General features: G+C 41.3%; 1 protein-coding gene across 1 annotated transcript in view; it reads right to left on the bottom strand.

Annotated features, from left to right (window-relative positions):
• AGBL1 (AGBL carboxypeptidase 1) overlaps positions 1–23,844 on the bottom strand; it is a 241,343-nt gene that overhangs the window by 81,506 nt on the left and 135,993 nt on the right. The window lies entirely within an intron of this gene.

The raw sequence follows: 23,844 nt of genomic DNA on the forward strand, positions 1-23,844 counted from the left end.
TGTCATGCTCCCTTACGAATGGGTTTGGGGGAAGGGGAGGAGTGCACACACAGCCTCTCCACCACGACTTGAAAGCCCCACACAAGGACTAGCCACGGTTGTAATCTCATCACTCAGAGGGCCAGCTCTTCAGTGGGTGTAATTTGGCATAGCTCCACTGAATTCAGTGTACACCAGCAGAGGATCTGGCTCACAGTGCTGAATCCCAGTGGAGCTGTGTGGCACTACCTGCCTTGACTCAGATCAGCGACTAAAGCCAAATTGGCCCCCTCTAGAACACTCTTTCTAGGCTGTAAACTCCTTGGGCCGGGGATGCACTTATTTATGTCTCTTAGAGAGCCAGGCACATTGTAACACTTAACAAATACAGGAATAAATAACAGTAATGCTGTAAAAGTCTGCTGCAGTTTCCACGGTATGCATCCGATGAAGTGAGCTGTAGCTCACGAAAGCTCACGCTCAAATAAATTGGTTAGTCTCTAAGGTGCCACAAGTCCTCCTTTTCTTTTTAGTAATGCTGGAAGCAGAGTCACGGGCATGGGGTGTTGTGCCCCATGGCTCCGAAGAGATGTTGTGTAAAGCTCTGCATTCACCACAGCAAGGATGCTTTCAGAAAGTCAAGCATCCAAAGAGAAGGCAGTCTTCACACACTCTGCTGGTGATGAAAAGAGGCAATGGTTGCTACCTAATTGCGTAATTTTCAACACAGCTGTAGCTGTAGTGTCTCCAGAAGTGTAAAAATGACAAGCAGGGGAAGATATGGAAGAGTGAAGCTCTCATGGCTCAGAGAAATACCCCTGTTGCCATATGAAACAACTGCTCCCCAGAAATGACTCCATTGCCTGCTTGGAATTACAACAATGTTTAAAAAACGAGGTAGCTGAGTCCCTGGGGACATCTACCATATAGTGAAGAAGGCTTTCTCCTTTTGTATATCTTCAGGATTCTGTGCCCTTCCACGTACCCTGTTCCCTAAAGACTTCAAAGACATTAAAGATTAGAGCTGAGCAAATAATCAATTTTTCAGATCTGGGACTGAATTGAAAACTATCCCCCCTGCCCCAAATGTTGGTTAGATTTGAACCAAAACCTTTTTGGATTTTTTGGGGGTTTTTTAAATGCATTGAATCAAAATCTCAAAAATGTTTCATTTTGAATTGGCCAAAATGTTTCACATGGATTCAAAGGAATTCTTTTTTCTTTTCTTTAGAGAGATTTTTGTTTTGTCTCACCCATATTCTGGTATTTTCCCCCATTGCTGTGTGTATGTGTGTGTTTTAATTAACCAAATTTGAACTAAAAACACTCTTTCAAAATAAAAAGTCGAAACAAACAAGTCAAAAGAAAATGTTTTCAAATGGACAAAAAAATAAATGTTTCAGCTTCCTTAATTTTTTTCCAGTTTTTTTTTTTTGCCTGAAGCTACACCTTGACCCAAAATCATAAGTAATTTCAGAGAATCCAAAAAAGTGGTTTTCAACAAAAAAAATCTATTTATCAAAAAATTTTTGCTCAGCTCTATTAAAGATCCATCTGTACCATTTTTATTCAGATAGGTGGGCTCATTAAAGTAGTCCAAATAAAATCAATATGACAACTCAAGTGAGTAATTCTCAACAGTGTGAACAAAGGTGGCACAATAAAGACCAAAGGATTTAAACCAGCCTTTTCCAAAATATTCCAATACTTTTGAAATCCTCACAGCTGAAGAATATTTTATTTCATTGCAAATTCCTGGAAATGATCTAAAGTCCTGCAGAAAAAAATAAATAAAGCCAAATCCTCTTGAAATTACTACAATTTTGTAATTGAACTATGTCTTTTCTTAATCACAGTGGTCCTATTTTCAAGCAAAAGCCACAACAATTATCAATATTCTGAACTAAGGAATTCTAAACGTTGGTTGAACAAAAATCGATAGTCACATCCAACCATAAGAAAGTTCTAATTTTCACCACACACAGATGGACAACTGGCTGTTTCATGCATGTGTCATGAGAAGTGAGAAATCCCCGAATGGAACTGCTCTGTGAGTGTGTGCATGCACATAAAATATCTTTAAAATGCTTTAGTAGTTTTTCAAAGCAATACTTCTAAGGCAGCCTTCCCGTCTGACTCACCCTTTTCCATCTTCTTCACCAATTCCCCGCTCACAAACTCATTGCTTTCCCTAAATGTGCGGGAGATATAAAGGAGTGAGAAAGAGGTAAGGGACTAATTTTTTTTTTTTTACCCTGCCAGAATAACAGATGCAAAACCTGCGGTCATATCTCCACTGCTACAATGATCAACGTCCCCCACAACCACACCTTTCAAGATCCATGGGTCCACACGTGCCTATCATAACGTGTGCTGTACCTCATCCAGTGCACTAAATGCCCCAATCACAACTATGTGAGTGAAACCTGACAATCACTACACTCTCCAATGAACTTATACAAGAAAATGATAAAAGACAAAAACAGCACATCAGCTGTGGGTGAACACTTTTCACAAAGCGATCAGTCTACATCTAACCTCTCAGCCCTCCTCCCCAAAAGAAACCTGCACAACACTTTCAAAAGACGAGCCTGGAAGCTTAATTCATAACTTTGCTAGACACTAACAATCATGGACTGAATAGAGACACTGGATTTATGGCTTATTACAATAACCTAGAGCCATAGTCATAGGGGGGAAAGAAGGGAGGGGGGAAGACAGCTGAGAGAGTGTTGTTAGCGGGTTATGGCTTACTGCAACAATCTATAACCCACCACCAACACCCCGTCAGCGGCCATTCCCCCATCCTTTCCCCCCTGGCCCCTATGACCAGAGGGGTGTTAATGGGCCACATCACTTTGAATGGTCCTTGAAATATGCATTAACTACTTATGCTAAACAATCTGTTCCACCATGTATTTAGCTGTAACACTCTAAGCCCTGGTCTACACTACGGGGTTAGGTCGAATTTAGCTGCATTAGGTCGATTTAAAAATGACTGCGTCCACACACCAACCCCGTTCCATCGACCAAAAGGGCTTAGTGAGGACGCACTCCGCTGACGTAATGCGCTTAGTGTGGACATACGCAATCGACTGTATAAAACTGAATTCTAAAAATCGACTTCTATAAAATCGACCTAATTTCGCATTGTAGACATACCCTTAGGCTCTGTCTACACCATGCACCTTACAGCAGCACAGGTGTGCCAATACAGCAGTGCCGCTGTAAGATACGCAGTGTAGTCGCTCTTTGTCAGCAGGAGCGAGCTCTCTTGCTAACAAAATAAAACCACCCCAAACGAGGGGCGGTAACTTTGCTAGCGAGAGAGCATCTTTTTGTCAGTAAAACTTTTGTCAGTGGAGGGGCGTTTTTTTCACATCCCTGACCGACAAAAGTTTTACCAAGGAAAGTGAAGTGTAGATATAGCAAAAAGAACAGGAGTACTTGTGGCACCTTAGAGACTAACAAATTTCTTAGAGCATAAGCTTTCGTGGGCTACTGCCCACTTCATCAGATGCATGGAATGGAACATAGAGAGATAGCGTAGCTTGAAAGCTCGTCTCTCTCACCAACAGAAGTTGGTCCAATAAAAGATATCTCACCAGCCTCACGGTTATATATAGATATCCCACGGTTTGGTGGCAGTTCTGAAAAATCAGGAAAAAAAATTGGGTTGAACCGAATCTGAAGTTTTTTTGAATTTTTGGTGAATCAAAAAAAAGTCATTTTAGATCTGTTCCAAAGTGGGGATTCAAACCTGGGTTTCCCATATCACAGGCGAGTGCCCCAACCACTGGGTTAAAGGCTACCATAAAAGTAGATGGTAGCGCCATTACTACTTCCTCCCCCTTGTCTGGCTATTTTGTGAATGGACAAAACTATTCTTATCAACTTCAGAAATAGTTTCAGGTCAACCAAAACTGTATTTTTTGTTGAATAAAGTATTCATTTAAATAATTTTGTTCAGTTTTCATAAGGAATAAATCTGAGTTCTAAGTGCTCCCCACTTCTCTTCCTCCCCAATATGGGCAGCATAAATTCATTGTCACATTTTCCATTTAGTTTGTTTGTGTGTCTTCTTGTTTACCTTAATACCTTCCCTTTTCTATTAGGAATAAATATAAAGAAGTTAGAAGTCACTTGTTGCCCAGTGGACACCTACATAACCAACCACTTCAACTCAATTATAACGCTTTGCCCGTTTCTAGAACATGCCATCGTTGTAGCCCTGAGTATATATTTTGAGCAGGTTGGAAAACAGTCTGTTTCCTTCTCCACCTGCCAAAAAATTGAACACAAATTTTTAACAAATGATTTTTTTGCTAGAAAACAGAACGTTTTCCATTTTTTTCTTTTGTTTTTGGCAACCAAAAACCCAGAAAAATTTACCAGTCTGGCAAACATTTTGGTTTAACTGAATTTTTTTGCCCAAAAGGCTGAAATTTCACTTTTTGATTGCCAAAAAAAATGAATAAATATTTCTGGAGTTTGTTTTTTTTTCAACTAAAATCCTCAAAAAAATTGTTGAAAATTGTCACTTCCCAAGGAAATCTCAATTCTGATGAAACACTATCCTTTGTCTAAAAAATATTTTGTATGGAACATTTCGATGCGCTTTAGTACTAATGAATTAAGTCCCACAATGCTCTTGCAATGCAGACTAGAATTATTATCCTCATTTTACAGATGGGGAAAGTAAGACAGAGTTTAATGACTTGTCTGTGTATGTAGCAGAAGCATGAATAGACTCTCAGATTCATGCTTTAACCATTAGCCCATTCTATCTAGAATGAAGAGGAATGTGGTTAAGGAAGCAATTCAAATGATCTCAGGATTTTCCAGAGTTTCAAGCCACAGATGTATTGAGGCCAAACTCCTACAATGACCAACACCAAATGCTACAGAGGAAGGTGTAAAGCTCTCAGAGTAATTCACAAAGTCAACTTTGCAATGTCATAAACAGGGTGGGAAAGGATTTACTTCCTGACCGTCAGAGACATATGCCATGAAGACATATGTCATCTATTCCTTAGCATGCAGCCCACAAGCTAGATATAGCAAAAACCACCCACTTCTCATGATGGTTGTTGCCAGGATTCCAATGGAAGGTGAAATTGAGTCTGCAAGGGCTGTTCTGGTTTGACTGATGTATTTATTTCTCCAGCTCAGGGAGCAGTTTTGTTGGCGTGAAATGCTTCCTCACTGAATTGTGGCACTACTGAATATATTTCTTAAATGAGCAAAATCTAAGCTGTAATTCGGAACCTAGGTCTGGACACTGTATCATTTTTTGTATATATAGGCAATTTTAGTGCTGGGAGGGAGGGATAGCTCAGTGGTTTTAGCATTGGCCTGCTAAACCCAGGGTTGTGAGTTCAGTCCTTAAGGGGGCCATTTAGGGATCGGGGCAAAAATCAGGGAATGGTCCTGCTTTGAGCAGGGGGTTGGACTAGATGACCTCCTGAGGTCCCTTCCAACCCTGATATTCTATGATTCTATGGCAGGCTGCAGCTAGTCCCCCAGCAGCACCCAGCTGTTGCTTAGCAGAAATGTTATCCCATCATACCATCTCCTCCATAAACTTATCGAGTTTAATTTTAAAGCCAAATAGATGGGATAACATGGTTTTGGTAATTAAATATTCATGGTAAATAGGCCCAATGGCCTGTGATGGGCTATTAGATGGGGTGAGATCCGAGTTACCCAGGAAAACATTTTCTGTAGTATCTTGCTGATGAATCTTGCCCATATGCTCAGGGTTTACCTGATCACCATATTTGGGGTCAGGAAGGAATTTTCCTCCAGGGCAGACTGGAAGAGGCCCTGGAGGTTTTTCGCCTTCCTTTGTAGCATGGGGCACGGGTCACCTGCTGGAGGATTCTCTGCTCCTTGAAGTCTTTAAACTACGATTTGAGGACTTCAATAGCACAGATATAGGTGTGAGGCTTTTTTTTTTGTAGGAGTGGTGGGTGAAATTCTGTGGCCTGCGTTGTGCAGGAGGTCAGACTAGATGATCATAATGGTCCCTTCTGACCTAAATATCTATGAAAAAAAAAATGCAGTAACTACAGCGGTGCATAAGTATTAGTAAAACACAAATTTTGTGATTGCTGAAAAGGTTTGAAATTGCTTAGTGAGGGTTTGCACTGTCATTGCTCAGCTCAGTCATGTTAACAGGACTTGCTCAGATGAAATCAACAAACAGAATTTTTATATAATCACATAATGTGCAATTATTAACCCCCTAAACACTAGGTTTTGAGACAGCCCCTGAGTCAACTGGATACAAAACAAGAACATTTGGAAGTGATATAAAATCTCATGATTTGGGGTTTAAACTAATCTCTCACTGTTAAGAATTAGGATGATACCTCCGTGGAGAAAGGTTATCTGACATCTGCTAACTATGGGGTTTCCTCTGAAGCATCTGGTGCTGGTCACTATTAGAGATTATATATATATATATATATATATATATATATATATATATACACTGTGATCACAGGGAGTGATCGCAGCTCGAGCAGACATTTCTGAGCCAGCTTTAATCTAGTTAGCTCCGATCCTGGAGTAGTCAAGCTGCAGCACTACGAGCTGTACAAACCCGCTCAGAACTGTGGGTAATTACTCAAGGGGCTAGCCTGCGCAGAAGGACATGCTGCCACAGCATCACTATTCCAAGCCCTGAGCTAGGTTGATTAAAGCTATCTCAAATATGTCCACTTGAGCTATAAACTCACCTGGTAATTGCTGTCTAGAAATACCCAGAGACAGAATACTGCACTATGTGGCCCAAAAATCGGATCCAGTATGGCAATTCTTACATCCCTATGTTCCAACACAACTCATGCTCTCCTTAAAGTGAGAGTTTCACACCGGTGGATACTTTCAAGTATATTGAGCTTCCAAATGAAAAAAGACAAACTCTGATCTCACTCACTGTGGAGTAAATCTGGGGCAACACCATTAAAGGTATCAGTGCAGTTAAAGTGCATTTGCTCCAGAGTAACTAAGATAAAGCTGGGTGAAATTTTTCATTCTAAACCTTTTTCTGCTGACAAATGCAGATTCATTGAAACAATTTGCTAATTCGGATCAATCTGCAGACTGTTTTGGTCGGAAACCACAGACAAAAAGAAAAGTAGAAATGTTGAAACAGTTCATTTCAGTATTTCCCAAACAAAACATTTTGACTTTTGATTTCAGAAATATGTTTCATTTCAAAATTTCCCTCAATTTTATATATTTTTAAATGTAGCATTTAAAACTAGTTCAAACTAGTTCAAAAGCAGTTCAAACTAGAAACAACATATTTTGTTTCAATCAAAATGTTTCAGTCAACACAAAATACAAGTTTTTCGACATTTCATTTCACCAAAAGACTTGAAACATTTTCATTTTGGGTCAACCTGAATCAAAGTTTAAAAAAGAAATTCAGACCTGCACCCGAACTCAATATTCAGTTATTTAAACAGCCCTACACTGAGCAGAATGTGCCCCATTACATGTTTCTTTGTCAGTTTTTCTAGTTATTCAGGGTATTTAAATGTTAGGGACTAGCTATTTCCAGGCCCTATCCCCTCTTCATCTTCCTTGGCCCCACATTGAAATCAGTCTGGGAATTTTGGGGCAAAAATAACCATAGTATCTAGCTACCAAATACAAAATCTTTAAGCCTCATACTCTAAACCACTGGTTCTCAAATGTATTTGATTTTGCCCCTCCTTCTTTGTGTCTGTAGTGGTTTATGCCCCGCCTCTGGCCGCCCAGCTCTAAAGACAGAGTGGAGAGCGGTAGCTGTTGCTGGCCGAGTACCCAACTCTGAAGGCAGCACCGCTGTCAGGAGCAGCAGCTCTGAATGTGCGCAGTAAGGGTTTTTCCCCCCCCCAAAGCTTCTCATGCCTCCCCAGAATACATTCCCTGTCCCCCAGGGGGGCGCGCCCCCAGTTTGAGAACCTCTGCTCTAAACTGCATCCTGGAACACTTACTATGTTGTAGTAGTTCCACAAGGCAGGTTAGTGCATCTCGTGGTGGTCTTGCCACTTAAGCCATATCTTGGGTTGTTTATTTGTGGCACTGCTATTTGCTAGGAGTTTGTGTGTGACCTGGTCTGCAGTCACATTGTAGAATTTTAATTAACTGATTAGTGCTTTGAAATGATCACATGGCACATTTGGGACCCCTGGGGACCATTCTGCCCGTTCAGGAGTGCTGGAGGACACCACACTCCAGCCCTCCTCACCACTGCTGGTCCCTGCCAACAACAAAATGTGGCTATTAGAAGGGAGTGCATGAATTCCCCTTTGCCCGGGTAATCTTCAGCTGCCCCTTTCGGGCAACTTTAACTCTTCCCTTTGCTGCTGGAGCAGGGCAAAGGGGACGTAGCCTGGGCTACTGATCCTTACTGATGGTGTATAAAGGGCAGTGTAAGCAAGGAGGAACGAAGGTCAGGCATGAACTCCTAGGGTTAGAATACCTGACTAATGCCCCCACTTAGTCTAAAGAGATGCCCTTTTATTGCCCCACTCATGAGGAGGATCTCACTGTGTCCAGTTCATCTACACAGGGTCATCAGGACATGTGCACAAATCCACACACTCTGTGCACACCTACAGCCCACTGAACCTGATCTTTGCAGGATTCCTTCCCAACTCCTTCTGTTCATCCTACCGGGTCCTCCAAGAATAATCTGTCATGGTGCAGAGCAGGTTGTCTAACAGTTCCTCACACAGTTCAGTGACAGGTTACATCACTGCTTCAATTACAATGCCTCAGGGGTTCTCGCTTTCTTGTAGGTTCTCTTTGCCAGCTTCCACTTACATTACAATTTGCCTAGTGCGTTATCTGGAACCATCTGCCCTCTCAGCTGAAATGTTGCTTGGATAAATGACGACTCCAGAGCAGGTTCTGAGGTAAATTAATTGGCATCTCTTACAAATTTTGCTAATAATTTTATATACTTCTGTTATAACCATAAGAGTAGCCTAAAATTCCTCCTTACCTGTAAGGGGTTAAGACGCTCAAATAACCTGGTTGGCACCTGATCAAAGAAACCAATAGGGACACAAGATACTTTCAAATCTGGAGGTGGGGGGGGGGGGAAGAGGCTTTGTTCTGAGTTCTTTGTTTCTGTGTTTGTTCGCTCTTGGGACTAAGAGAGACCGGACATCAATCCATGCCCTCCAAACCATTCTGAACCAGTCTCTCATATTACAGAAATTGTAAGTACAGCCAGGCAAGGCGTATTAGTTTATCTTGGTTTTCTCAACTTCTAAATTTTCCCTTTGCTGGAGGGAGGTTTATTCCTGTTTTGTTGTAACTTTAAAACTAAGGCTAGAGGGGGTTCCTCTGTGTTTTGTACATTTTTTTCTACCTTGTAAAGATATCTTCCAACCTGATTTTACAAAGGAGATGTTTACCTTTTCTTTTTTAAAAAATAAAATTCTTCTTTTAAGAACTAACTGATTTTTTTTTCAGTGTCCAAAGATCCAGGGATTTGGGTCTGTGTTCACTTTGTAACCAATTGATTAGGATATTATTCTCAAGCCTCCCCAGAAAAAGGGGTGTAAGGGCTTGGGGGGATATTTGGGGGGAACAGGAACTCCAAGTGATCCTTTCCCTAATTCTTTATCTAAATCACTTGGTGGTGGCAGCATACTGTTCAAGGACAAGGTGAAATTTGTGCCTTGAAAAAGTTTTTAACTTAAGCTGGTAAAAATAATCTTAGGGGGTTTTGCATGCGGGTCCCCACATCTGTACCCCAGAGTTCAAAGTGGGGAAGGAACCCTGACAGCTTCTCACAGATACCATCTCCAGGGAAGTCAGGCCACCTGCCCATTGAAGACAGTGGGCTCTTTACTGAGATCCTCATATTGATAGCTCAGGAGACTGTCCTTGAGAAAGGAAATGTGGGCCCAGCAGCAATTTGGGAAAAGCTATTTGAATGCTGAAATAATAGGAGCTGATTCAACTAAAGCATCTGTCCTGGAGGTCAGTAAATCCTTCCAAACTGAGAAGCAATAGCAATAAAGCTCAGGACAAATAGGTGGACATATTTTTATTTCCTTTCGTATAAAGTAACCCCAGAACCTTAAAAGAAGAAACCACTTCCCTGGGAATCCTGATTCAGCAAATTGAGTTGAAGTTAGGGTGACCAGACAGCAACTGTGAAAAAATGGGACAGGGGGTGGGGGGGAAGGTCATAGGCGCCCATATAAGAAAAAGTCCCAAAAAACGGGACTGTCCCTATAAAAATGGGACATCTGGTCACCCTAGTTGAAGTTGACTTGAAAATATGTTTCCCATCATTGCCTAGAGACCTTCATGTCAACTTTATCCTCAGAATAATATTTACGTTCACTACTCAGGATTTCATCAAATGCAAATTTCCTATAATGACTGATTGGACATACTTCCTTAATTGTATTCAGAAAAGTGAATGGCTTGATCTTATTTTGGTTTTTTATTTTGTTTTATTTTTCCATTGTACTTGAAAGTATCTCCTCAGAGATTTTTGGAACTGCTCTTGTTGTGTTTGCTGTTTGGCTGTCCAGCTGTTCTCAGGTTCTAGCTATTTATCTATCTGCTTTGTATGTAAGTGTGTCTTTCTCTGTCTCTTTCTCTTTACTTCCTAGTGCTTCCCTGCAATTACAGTTTGTCAATTACACAGGTTTTCTACTTGCCTGAGGGAATGCAAAGTGTGTTTCCTCTTTTGGCAGCTGCCTAAGCCAGATGTTATACTGGCAGGCTCTGATTGGCTGATAGATGAAGCTGAATGCTTCTTCTTAGGAAGGAAGAGTAAAATAAGAAAAACACAGCAATTTGCATATTAGAGTCAGATTCTGTTCTCAGTTACACCAGTGTAAATGCAGAGTAACTCCAATGACTTTGGATTTACAGCAGTGGAACTGAAAGCAGAATCCGGCTCTAAACGAGGATGGCCTCTTTAACCAAATTGACCTTCAAGCTGAAAAGTGTAGAGATGTTTCACAGAGTATTACTCAGAAGGCCAGCAGGGAACCTATTTCTTGATTCCCATAATACGGGAACAAGAGAATGCACAATGAAATGAAAATGCATCTAATTTAAAAGAGATACAAGGAAATATTGTTTATAATGGATAGAATCATTAACCTATAGAATTTGCAGCTTCAGGACATTCATAGTCAGAGATTTTAAGCCCAGATAACACTGATGTTATCATTATATTATTTAGTGCAAGGTTTTCTTTAAAAACTCTTTGTATTAATAAGAGTAGCCAATATAATTAAGTTATCTATGACAAAAATTACAAGGATTCTCAATTCTCACATCTCAGGGCAAAAAATTATTTCAACAGATGGATCAAAAAAATTTCTTTCTTCCTCACCACCAATCCCAATCAAAATGAAATAGAATTGCCCAGTGAAGTGCAGGATTGTGGGGACTGGTGTCATATCAGCCTCTGAAGCTAGCATTGGCCAATGTCGGAGACAGGATGCTAGTATAGATAGATAGATGGATCTTTGGCTTTCTTGGGGAGGATGGTTATAATGTGATATTTATCCAGAGTTAGTCAACTATATTTTTCCACCGTTGTTTTAACCATTAACTATATGCACACATCTCAGTTAAAATTTATCTTCATTCTACAACTGCAGAAATTCCCAGGGAAAATACACAACACTTCACATCACCAAGCGATGCTAGTTTCATCACATAGCTCTTATCTGTCCACACATCAAAAAAGATGTTGACAAATGGGAAAGGGTTCACAAAAGAAGAGCTGCAAGAATTAGTTGAGATCTGGAAAACATGTCTTATAGTGAGAGACTAAAGATGGCCAATGTATTTAGTTTATACAAGAGAACATTAAAAGGTGACTTTATCATGGTCTTCAAGTACCTATATGGGGAAGAGATTTCTGAGAGTGAATGGCTCTTTAAATTAGCAGAAAAAGGCATTATGAGAGCCAATGGTTGGAAGCTGAAGTTAGACTAATTCAGATTTGGTCTACACTACCACTTATGTCGGTATAACATACGTCACTCAGGGGTAGGAATAAGCCACCCTCCTGAGCAACGTAAATTACACAGACCTAAACAACGGTGTGGACAGCACTATGCCGGTGGGAGAGTTTCTGACATAGCTGCTGACATAGCTGCCGCCTCTCACGGAGGCAGATTTATGATGCTGACGGGAGAGCTCTCTCCCATCGACCTAGAGCATTTTCACCAGACGCACTATAGCAGCGTAGCTGCACTGGTGAAGCTGCTCCGCTGTAGCATTTCGAGTGTAGACTAACCCTCAGACTGGAAATGAGATGCACATTTTTAACAATGAGGGTAGTTCATCATTGGAATAACTTATCTATGCATGTGGTGGATCCTCCATCACTTGAAGTCTTTTAAAACAAGACTGGATATCTTTCTAAAAGACATGCTATAGTCCATACAGAAGTTATGGGCTTCATGAAGGAATTATTTGGAGAGGTCCTCTGGTGCAGAAGCTCAGTGTAGCTGATCATAATGATCCCTTCTGGCCTGAAAATATATGAACCTATTAATCAGACTGCACAATATTCTCAGCTTGACTGTGAAGTTTTCAGGGAAGAGAGACATAATAATAATAATCCAGTAAAACTGAAAAATATAGAAACATGATATGTTAAAGACGGAGAAAAACATTGCTCCACCAAATCTATACTACTGGTGGCTGGTTAACTTATCTACCAGCTACATATATCTGGACATAACATGAGATGAATTATTACCTATCACAGAAGCTAGAAATGAGAAAGTCCTATTAGATCATCCAGGTAAACATCAGTCTTTTCCTTTCAAGTATATGCATTACCATGCCTTTGGCAGAATATTCCCAGTGTCCAATAACCGCCTGGGAAAGAAAGCTCTTCTGATATCCCACCTTACCCTTTCCTTCTTTAACCTCCAGACACCTGACCACCCATAACAGCGTGCTCCTTCCTGAATCCCGAACAGAAGCAACTGGAAGCACTACAAACAGCTGCACACAGACACAATGTTTTATTCATATAACACCACCTTGGGTGGGGGGAAAGGAGCTTCCTGCACATGATATTTTTATCTAAATAAAACGCATAGAGTGGCTCTTAAATGATTTCAAGTTATTTTCCTATCCTGCTGAGGCACCTTTTCCCTTGTCAGGATGATGGCAACAAATGCAGATGCTGTGAGCGGAACCGCAGAGATGTTTACAGTGGGTTGTGGAATCCAGGATCCCCTCCTTGTATCCCGCAGACAAATGGAGCATTAGTAACATGATTTTTTAAATGACTAAAATGAACCCAATCTGTCTTCCCCACTTCACTTAGCCAAATGAGTTTCAAGGAGGAGAAACAAAGAAATCTGCTCCCATTTTCAAGATTGATAATTCTTCTCTTCTAGTTCCTTTCCCCCCATCTGTTTTGCACAATATGCTGTTAATATCGTAATCACTGAATTATTAGCTAAAGAATTTACAAACCCTGTTCATTATTTCTTGGTGATGAAGGGAAACTGCCATGGAAATGAAAGCTACAGCTTGGAAGATATAAACTCAGGAACATTATTAATGGGATTTTTGCTTGTTTCAGAGCTGAGCAGAGTCTAAGCTATACTAAAGATACTCTCAATGCTGGTAATGAGACCATTTAATGTTCTTTGTTATTCAGTATAAAGCAGCTGGTTCCAAATAACCCACAGAAAAAAATATAAGGTGAGAGCACAGACCATCAGGGGCCAAGAGAATGTTGTTTGGCTCGTACTATGGAATATGAATGGATGGAACACTTTACCAACCAATGGAAGACATATCCAAACAGGATCTCAGGGCCGGGTTGGTGAAGTGACACAGTGGTTAGTTGCACTAACTATTAACCCCTGCAGACAGAGGAGTTATCTGCAGGCTAAGACTGAGGTGTATTGGCAGAACACTGTGTGTTTGGGCAAAGAATGGAATAGCAAAAGATGCTGCAGGTCAGGACTGAAATACATTGGCAGAGACAGAGTGTGGGGGACTGGGCTAGAACCAAAATGGCAGATCTTTCATAGTTTGAGACTGAGCCACACTGAGAGAGCTGGAGTCAGGGCACCTGATCTGACTACATCTGTCTCTAGCCAGTGCTACCATTCCCTAACATTCATGAGTTCCAGAATGACTACTAAGTGTTGGGAATCAAAGACATACACTGGGATTTCTAGGTCTGTCTGCAGACAATGCTTCAGAAACTTAAAAACTTGTTCCATCTGCTCAGTAGGAGCCAGGCTCTCTAAACTGCAACATATTGTTATAACCTCCACAAACCTTATCCGGTAAAATCAACCATCTTCATACTGGCTCTTTTTTAATGGGGAGCATCATTAGGTACAGGGCCGAGTGATCTCCACAGTTTCTGACATAGGACTTTGAAGCCTCCACAGTCCTTGATCCATGCTCCACTGCACAAGAACTTTGTGAGGGTTTCCCCCCATAGGATTGAGAACGAAAGAACGAAAGAAAGAGCAGCAAGCTTCTGCAGCGAAATAAGAATGACAAAGAAAGAAAAAAGACAGCGAAGCAGAAATGAAGAGAAAGAGACAGAGAGAGAGGGAATATGAAAGTGAAAGACACACACAGAGATTCCGAACTAACAAAAGTGAGGATCTAAATCCCAATTTGCCTGCATGGGGAGGAAACCTGTGTTTCTCAGCAGCAAAGACTAAACACCCAGACTAATAGGGGAACTATTTTCATTTTTTATTCACATAACTGATGAGATGTAAAAGGAGAAAAAAGTCAAAAAAGTCCCCTGGAGGATTTCCCAGGGTTGTTTTTGCTGCTGTTAATTTAGGCATAAATATCGAGAACTTTGCCTAAAGCATCTTCATTAGCTCCCCTGCTGAGACAGTAAACAGAGGAATTAGTTATTTTAGGACCTGACACTGGAAAAGATGTTAATAAAATAAATTGACCAGTTTCCCATGCATGAGAAACCTCAAACATGATGGCTTCAGCTGATAGTCCCTGTAGTAAATCCAGGCAGCACTGGGTAAGTGTCTGTCTGCAGTACTGGAGAAAATGCCACACTCACACTCACTAAAAAAATGAAAAAGATGAGAAAAGAAGCACCCTCTTCCTACCACTCTGCACTGCTCACCTGCATCTCTTGGTCTTCAGCAAAGGGACACAAGGAGTGATAAGAGTATCCTTTATTTACAGAATACTCCTCACTCCCAAGGATCCAAAAAGCATTTTATGAACCACATTCTATAATATAGATATACAGACCCATACAGGGAATGAAGAGGACACTGTTCTGGAGTCCGGGACTTGTTATATTAAGTCCTTATACCAGTCCAAAAAGCAATTTGAGTTTAAGGCAATTTAAGACCAGACAGCTCAAGAACCACTAAGACTACAAACAAATGCTGGGTCCCAATGGCAAGCTGAGCTTGCCAGCCTTTCAGTAGTGATATACAACATTCAATTCCAGCCCTGGAAGGTTATAGGATATTGGATTCACTTTGCCCACCAATGAAGTGCTGCTATGTCTGGGTTAGAACATGACGCACAGCAACATAACTCCATAGTTTAGGACAGGAAGTGGACTTTTAATGGGCAGAGATGGTCATGGCCTGCCTTCTGTGTCTCAGTCAAATGCCTACATCTCCAGCAACACAGGTCTGTCTCTAGCACTAACCTGGGTACCACACTGACCCAGAGCAGACTGGTTCCCATAAAAAGTGAGAGATTTTGCTGGATGTGTCTGGGGGGAAAAGTGCCATTGCTGTTTGATTTCCTTGTTTAAATGCACCAAATCATAAATAAAATAATATAAAAGAACATGCTTTGCAATGTATTTTTTGAGAAAACTGATCCACTATCCTACTGTTCCTTTCACCTGTCTTCGCACCACCAACATAAAGGATGTTAGCGATTTGCATGTCTTATGGGGAATATTTGATGCCTGTAAACTATAATATCGTGGAAATACTCCCTCCATACACCCGACTGGACTTTTGAGCAACCAAAGCAGAAACTGCCTTGTGATGATCCATCCCAGGTTTTGCACTGAGCCCAGTCCATGCTGGCTCGTGACTTTGGGAGTTTAGTGAGTCCTGGGTGGGTACGCATGCAGGGCAGAGAGGATCAATAGAGCTCCTATATTTGGACAAAACGTTCACTTTTGTTACATCAGGTCTGATGAGATGTCTTGAGTCTAAAGCCTTTTGGGCATGTCTTGCCTTGTCCAGGCCCTAGCTCAGATATATGTAGTCAGAGTGCAACGCCAGAGCTTTAGCGACAAACACTCAGCTGAGTGAAAGTGTGACAGAAGCATATTTAGCAGAAGAAGGGATGGAAAGAGGAGAAAAGGGAGACATACACTGAGGTAGTGGAGGATTGAAACTAGATTGAAGTCCATCCTAATGTTCTGACAGGTTAGGGGATGCCGGTTCATTCTTGCAGCCTCTACTACTGGTTGTGCACCTGGAATTTCGTTTCCCATTGATTTACCCACTCATTTTCCCTCCCAGATTGACAAATTTTGGGGTTTTTTTTGTTTTAGTCCCAGGTTTCCTCGCCCCATGGTTCTGCTGTTCCTAGCACCTCTCCTCTCTGAACTCCGAAGGGTCTCCTTCTCCCTGACCTCGACTGAAGGCGTTTGCAAAATTGGCTGCTTTGATCAGAAATATGTGACTGGAAGGCAGATAATAGTATGGTTCTCCACACCTGATCTCTCAATGAGGGGTCATTGATGGGGGTCAACTGCTGATATAAGTGTCTCGTCATATGAGGAGTTTGTGAAGAAAAAGCCGCGCTGCCTAATAAAGTGGAACAGAGTGAAGAGGGCAGAATGAAAGGGCTGAGTTGTCTATATATATATATATATATATCTTTGTTGGTTTGTATTTAGTGAATTTCATGCTAGTGGAAGCTGCCAGACTGACAGCCCTAGAGCCTGAAGTGTTCTATTTAGAACAGAACAAGTGAAGCTCCAGGCAGCTGCAATGCAAACTTCCAGCCACACCAATTTGCCTCAGTGTTGATCTGGAGGGCCTCACTTCTAGGATTTTAGATGTCATGGGCCCATTTAGTTCTGAACTCTGATTAAATTATTGACAAGCAATTTGTGTAATGGCAGTTTTCCTGAGTCTTGCACGCTGTAAAATGGATCCCAGGCCCTCACATGGGCCAAACAGTCACCAACTGGCCTTGAGTTTCAGCACTACTAATTAGAATCAGTAACCGGATGGTGACATTTGTTATTCCGCGCTGGCTATTAGTGCATGCACATATGCATGTTTCTTAACCATGCTGGATGAGTCCTGAGATTACTGGTGTCAGATCTCTATTTTTTTTCCAGGCCAATCAGCTACGCAGCTGTTGAGGATCCCATAATTCAGTGCAGGAAGGCAGCAAAAGGACTGCCATTGTGGCACTGGGAAGAAGGGCAAATTAAACCAGATTCATAGGAGCACATCTCCATTTTGTGCTACTCTGAGGCCTCCTCTTGTCTCCCATCCGCACAACCATGGCTGTGTGCATAATTAGGAGTAAAGATTAAAAAGCTAAAGGAACATGTGGGTGGATGAAAAGATGACATAGGAGAAGACAGGTAGGGGTGAGGGGAGAGTGTCAGGGAAAGCATCCTGACAGGGAGTTGCGTTAGACTATGAAATACGATCCCAGCATTTTTTACATAGCTAGACTGGACAAAAGGATAGAAAAGTACCTCTAGGGAGCAGCCTGTATTGGGCCGTGGGAGACTAGGCTAGGTTAAAAGTACATGTCCTGCCCCGGAGAGCTGCCTGACTTAATAGCTATTTTTCATCACCAACATCGATCATTCTTTTCTTGACAAAATAAGTCCCATTCCTGCACCGTGGTTGCCCATTCCCTGCATAACTCTATGTGCATCAAGGTTCCATAATAATGGGGGAAAGAATGGAAACATTTAATAGCATAAATCCAAGCACTTTCCCTCTTGGACTACACAGATGTACCCAGTTCAATGAAAGACTGGGGAGAATGAAGGAGGAAGACGATGGGGACAGGTAAGTGGGTAGAACTGTGACTTTCCTTCCAAAACTCCAAGCCAGGCAAAATTCACCTGGCCTCATTTTGAGTAAGAAACTCAATATTGAGGAGTTCAGCTTCACTAAAAAGTTCAACAAACTTTCAAATGACCCCGGAGCCAACTTCAAGAGAACCTGGGGCTAGTTTATGCGGTTGATGTAATCCAGGCGTAACACAGAGGATTCAACTAGGTTTCACTTAGGGCTTTTAGGTACCAAACTCAAGGGACACCAAATCCCATGTGAATATGAACTTTTCAGTTCTCCTACTCTACTGTGGATAGTGCTGATCTTATTTATTTCCTGTGCTGGCTGTTTGTGTGGCTGCTTCCCTTCTTAGTTACTCTCTTACCCCTGCCTTCTCTGTGTTCAAAGGAAGCCAGCATGATGGATAACAGAAGTCCTTTGACATATTGTGTCATTTATCACACAACAGCCTCAATCCCACTAACAGGGCCTTCTTCATATGTCACTGTCGGCCCCAGCGCCACCCCAATGCATCAAAAAGAAACGTTTGAATATGAAGCATTGTAATTCCTAAGTCACGACTCATCGTAGGTTTGCAGCCATCAAGTTCTCTTCTATCTGCCTACTTATTTATTTAATTTTCACCTTGTCTTACACTCACATTAAATGAACTCGTCAGCAAGGCCAGGACAGTAGGAAATCAATGAAAAGTCACAAGGGCTGGAGGAGAGAGAGATAAAAAGTACTGAACTAATTCCTCTGAGAATCAAATGTGGCATCTCAGCAAGGATTCAGAGAACATAGCCCACAAACATCATCACTAGCCCCATGGGCTAGTTACAGGCAGCCTCACCCCATCACACCTCTGTGTCAGTCTGACATAGGGAGGATTCTATTATGGGCTGATGGTGGAACAGTTTGGAGACCGTGCAGATAAGCTTCCTGAAGTACTGAAAGTTTATTGCAACTATCCAAACCTCTGAAGTCTGCAAAACCAGGCTGAGAATCATATGAGATACAGGGTTCTCTTAAGATTTCCAGCTTCTGGTTGGACAAGAATTACCAGAAAGCTGTCTTCATTGCAGTACTTTGGCAATTCTGCTCCCAGCTGTAACTTAAAAATGAAACCAAGAGAGGACTGCTTGGGCCAAGTTCTGCTTTCAGTTACATCAATGGTACTTCAGGAAAGTCACTATGTTGTGTGTCCTGCAGGTTAACACAGATAAGAATCAAAGTGTGGCCTGTCTGGGGTCTACACACAACAGCCCTAATAGGTGAGCCAATGCAGAGCCTGACTCCGACAAGCTGGTGTTGGCTGGGAGTCTCTATCTGCAATACTGCACTTACTACTAGTTGGTGTTGGTCCTGCTTTGAGCAGGGGGTTGGACTAGATGACCCCTGAGGTCTCTTCCAACCCTAATCTTCTATGATTCTACGAGTCTACACTTGGACTGTCTGAGGGTACGTCTACCCTGCCAAACAGGATGGATAACAACTGATTACTTTTAATCAAAAAATTGGATTTTTTACTTTGTAAATTTTTTTATTTAAAAATAAACCTATTGAAAATTAAGGTTAAAATTTACAACCTATGTTAAGGCCTAAATTTATTATAATCTATGAAAATCATTTAAATTAAATAGAAAACATATCAAGCAGCATGTGTTTGCTGCCAAGTCTTAAAGGAAGTCAAACCTCTGAACTGGTGGAAGTCACCAGATAAGCACCTGGAACCAGAGTATGATAAAGTGCTAAACCAGCTTCTGACAGCAGTAGCCTCCTCTGCAAGTGCCGAGAGAATATTTTCTTCATTTCACTTTATTCAGCTAGTTCAGTTCAATGATTAGTTTATTCACAGTTAAGAAATCAATTGGGCATTGAAAAAGCCAGAAAGTTTGTTTTCCTCTTCCAACCTTGGAATAAAAACTAGGTGTGAGATCTATTTGGTTTAAAATCATGAAGTACATTATGACTAGAAACCATCAGTTCAACTCATTAGCTACAGATAACTTTTCTTTTGTGGAATAAATCACTTTGTTTTAAATGTAAAACATGTTCTGAAAAACTTTTTTTATGTATTCGGGATTTTAAGGGATTTTTGTATTTAATACAAAAAATTAAAATGCTGTTTTATGCATTTTAATTGAATGTCAATTTCTATTCAAAGAGACTTTGAAGCAACTCATGAGTAAAAGAGTAATCATTTAGTAAATAAGAAATGCATCATTCACCATCTTCTAACATAATACAAAATGTAAAAATTAAGAATCTGAATAAATGGAAGTTAAGCTACATAATTGCTTAAATAAATGTGTATAGGTGTAATGGATCCTTCTGGTAGCAAAATGATGCACCAAATTTAGTGTAAAGGCTACACTTAGTTGCAAATCAACATGTTTTAATGGTTACCAACTAATAAAATCAATCTTTTCTTAGGAAAACAACTAAAAGGTACAAATGCAAAACATGATTAAAATGGATGATTTAAAACAAGGGCTCTTGCTTGCTGATTTATATCATGATTAAAATGAGTGATTTAAATCACTGATTTAAATCAGTCCACCCTGATGAAACAAAAGGTGTGTTCTTAAATCAGGTTAACTAACTCTGGTTAAAATGGCAGCAAAGACATGGCAACTCAGTTTTTAACTCAGGTTAGAACCTCAGCTTCACCCCCAGGCTCCCCCATAGGCTTTAATGCAAGAGGCAACCCGAGTACTATGTCTTCACTGTTATTTCAATCCAAGTTAGCTACCCCGAGTTAAGAACACGCCATTTTTTGCAATGTAGACATACCCAGAGTAACAAGAGTGTCAAGATTTTGCTCATTGCACCTCCACTGCTTTGCTTGCTACACTGTGACCCAACTGGATGCCAACTGGCAGAGGGCACTGGGGCATTTAAGTGTACAGTGATCCCCTGGATTCACCAAAAGAACGTCACATAAGGTCTCTAATGAAAGCCTGTGTCACACTTGTCATCTTAATCTTCGTGAGATGTATGTACAGAAAATATGTGGAAAGCTTTTTATATTTATATACATGCACACAGTCAAAATTATGTTCTCTAGGTCAGTAGTTAAAAGCAGGGCATTCAAAGGTAGCATCTTGCGACAAACTTGTATCAAAGGTCTGTTTTGGTATAGTTGTGGGTGCAAAGAGACACCCAGGCATCCTTCATCTTGAAAGTAAACTGACAGCAGGTTTCCTTCATGAAAAAGGGATCTCACAGCCAGGCTTGGTTGAAAATACTGGGATGAGAAACTTCTTTAGAGAGGAAGATAACTTGTTAGTTAAGTTGACGCTCTACCATGGGTGTTATGATTTTGTTTTGGATGTAACCGTATGTTCCCATCTCTCACGCTGGTTTTCATTTGAATCTCTATGCCTTCTTAAATACATTTCCTTTTGTTTTATAACTGAACTCAAGTGCTGTGCATAATACAGGAACTGGGCTCTAAGGTAAAACTGGAGTATACTTCCTTTGGGAACAGAGGACCTGGAATTTCTGTGGGTATCCAGCAGCCAGGGGCTGGATACCACAGTGGAATACTTTGAAGTGACTCAGAGGCTCGGGTACATTTATTGTTGACCTGCAAGGCAAAGGCAGGGTCAGTGTAGCTCAAAGAAGAGTGCTTGAGTGGCTGACAGGCTGGCTGTGTTAAGGAGCTAACACCCAGCTAGTACAGGTAAGACTCCCTCGCGCTGGAGGCAAGTGGTAACAAGATGACTCTCATCCCTGATTGCTCCGAGCAACATCGCATACACCACGCATCCTCTTCCAAGTGAGGAAAAGGAAAGAGCCCTAACTCCCATAGCCCTTGCTTTTGGACCTTTCCCGACACTGCATTTAGAATCCCACCCTTTGCATGGCTCACTCAGAGCCCCAAGCTCTGCCCAGTATGCACGGAGCACCCAGCGCCTGCACCCCTCTGCGGAGCATTCTTTTGTACCGCAATACAGCCAAATCTCCGCCCCACTGACAGACCTAACCAAAAAGAAACAGCCAAATGCCGTTCAGTGGACTGAAGAGTGTCAGAAGGCCTTTAACCAGCTTAAAGCGACACTAATGTCTGACCCTCTACTAAGGGCCCCAGACTTTGACAAACCGTTCCTAGTAACCACAGATGCGTCCAAGCGTGGTGTGGGAGCAGTTTTAATGCAGAAAGGACCAGATCAAGAATTCCACCCTGTAGTGTTTCTCAGCAAAAAACTGTCTGAGAAGGAAAGCAACTGGTCAGTCAGTGAAAAAGAATGTTACGCCATTGTTTATGCTCTGGAAAAGCTGCGCCCATATGTTTGGGGATGGTGTTTCCACCTGCAAACCGACCATGCTGCGCTACGGTGGCTTAATACCACCACAGGAAACAACAAAAAACTTATTCGGTGGAGTTTAGCTCTCCAAGATTTTGATTTCGACATCCAACACATCTCAGGAGCTTCTAACAAAGTGGCTGATGCACTCTCCCGTGAAAGTTTCCCAGAACCAACTGGTTAAAATCGTCCTTGAGATTTGGAAAATATTGTTAGTCTTTATATACTTGGTAGTATATTTAGAGGTGCATGTGTCGTATTAACTCTGTTTTTTCCTAGAGCTCCAGGAAGAAATCCCAGCCAGCATTTCACCCTAGCTGTGATTTGGGGGGCGTGTCATAAATATAAAGGGAAGGGTAAACACCTTTAAAATCGCTCCTGGCCAGAAGAAAAATCCTTTCACCTGTAAAGGGTTAAGAAGCTAGGATAACCTCACTGGCACCTGACCGAAATGACCAATGAGGAGACAAGATACTTTCAAAAGCTGGGAGGAGGGAGAAAAAACAAAGGGTCTGGATCTGTCTGGGTGATGCCTTGGCCGGGGACAGAACAGGAACGGAGTTTTAGAACTTAGTAAGTAATCTAGCTAGATATGCGTTAGATTATGATTTCTTTAAATGGCTGAGAAAATAAGCTGTGCTGAATAGAATGGATATTCCTGTCTGTGTGTCTTTTTGTAACTTAAGGTTTTGCCTAGAGGGATTCTCTATGTTTTGAATCTAATTACCCTGTAAGGTATTTACCATCCTGATTTTACAGAGGTGATTCTTTTTTACTGTTTCTTCTATTAAAATTCTTCTTTTCAAAAACTGAATGGTTTTTTTTCATTGTTCTTAAGATCCAAGGGTTTGGGTCTGTGGTCACCTATGCAAATTGGTGAGGATTTTTACCAAACCTTTCCCAAGAAGTGGGGTACAAGGGTTCGGAGGATTTTGGGGGGAAAGACATTTCCAAACAATGCTTTCCTAATAAAATAAACCCGGATAAACATTTGGTGGTGGCAGTGGAAGTCCAAGGGCAAAGGGTAAAATAGTTTGTACCTTGGGGAAGTTTTAACCTAAGCTGGTAAAAGTAAGCCTAGGAGGTTTTCATACAGGTTCCCACATCTGTACCCTAGAGTTCAGAGTGGGGAAGGAACCTTGACATGGCCCACACTTTAGACCTTGATGGCCTTGAACAATCACAGAACAAATAAACTGCAGCATCCACCGCCAACCAGGTGAGGTTGCCATATTGCCCACTGCTCTGTGCCCAAGAGTTATCCCTAGAAGAGCCAAGTTTATTGCCTCTGTCGATGTTTTCACAACAATTTACCTGGATTCCCAGCAGTATTACAGACCCAAACTTATATGAGCCATTTCATAGACTCATTTCTTACTGGCTAGCATTTCCGAAGTTGGACAGATTTCCATATTACTTTAAATCATTCAAGGTAGAACTGTGTTAAGTTCCAAGAACTGAAATGCCTTTTGGATCATGAGAACTGATATTTAAAGTATGATTTGCTACTTTATTATGTCATTATCATG

This window comes from Eretmochelys imbricata, chromosome 10 (genome assembly GCF_965152235.1).
Source record: "Eretmochelys imbricata isolate rEreImb1 chromosome 10, rEreImb1.hap1, whole genome shotgun sequence".
NCBI classification, from domain to species: Eukaryota; Metazoa; Chordata; order Testudines; family Cheloniidae; genus Eretmochelys; species Eretmochelys imbricata.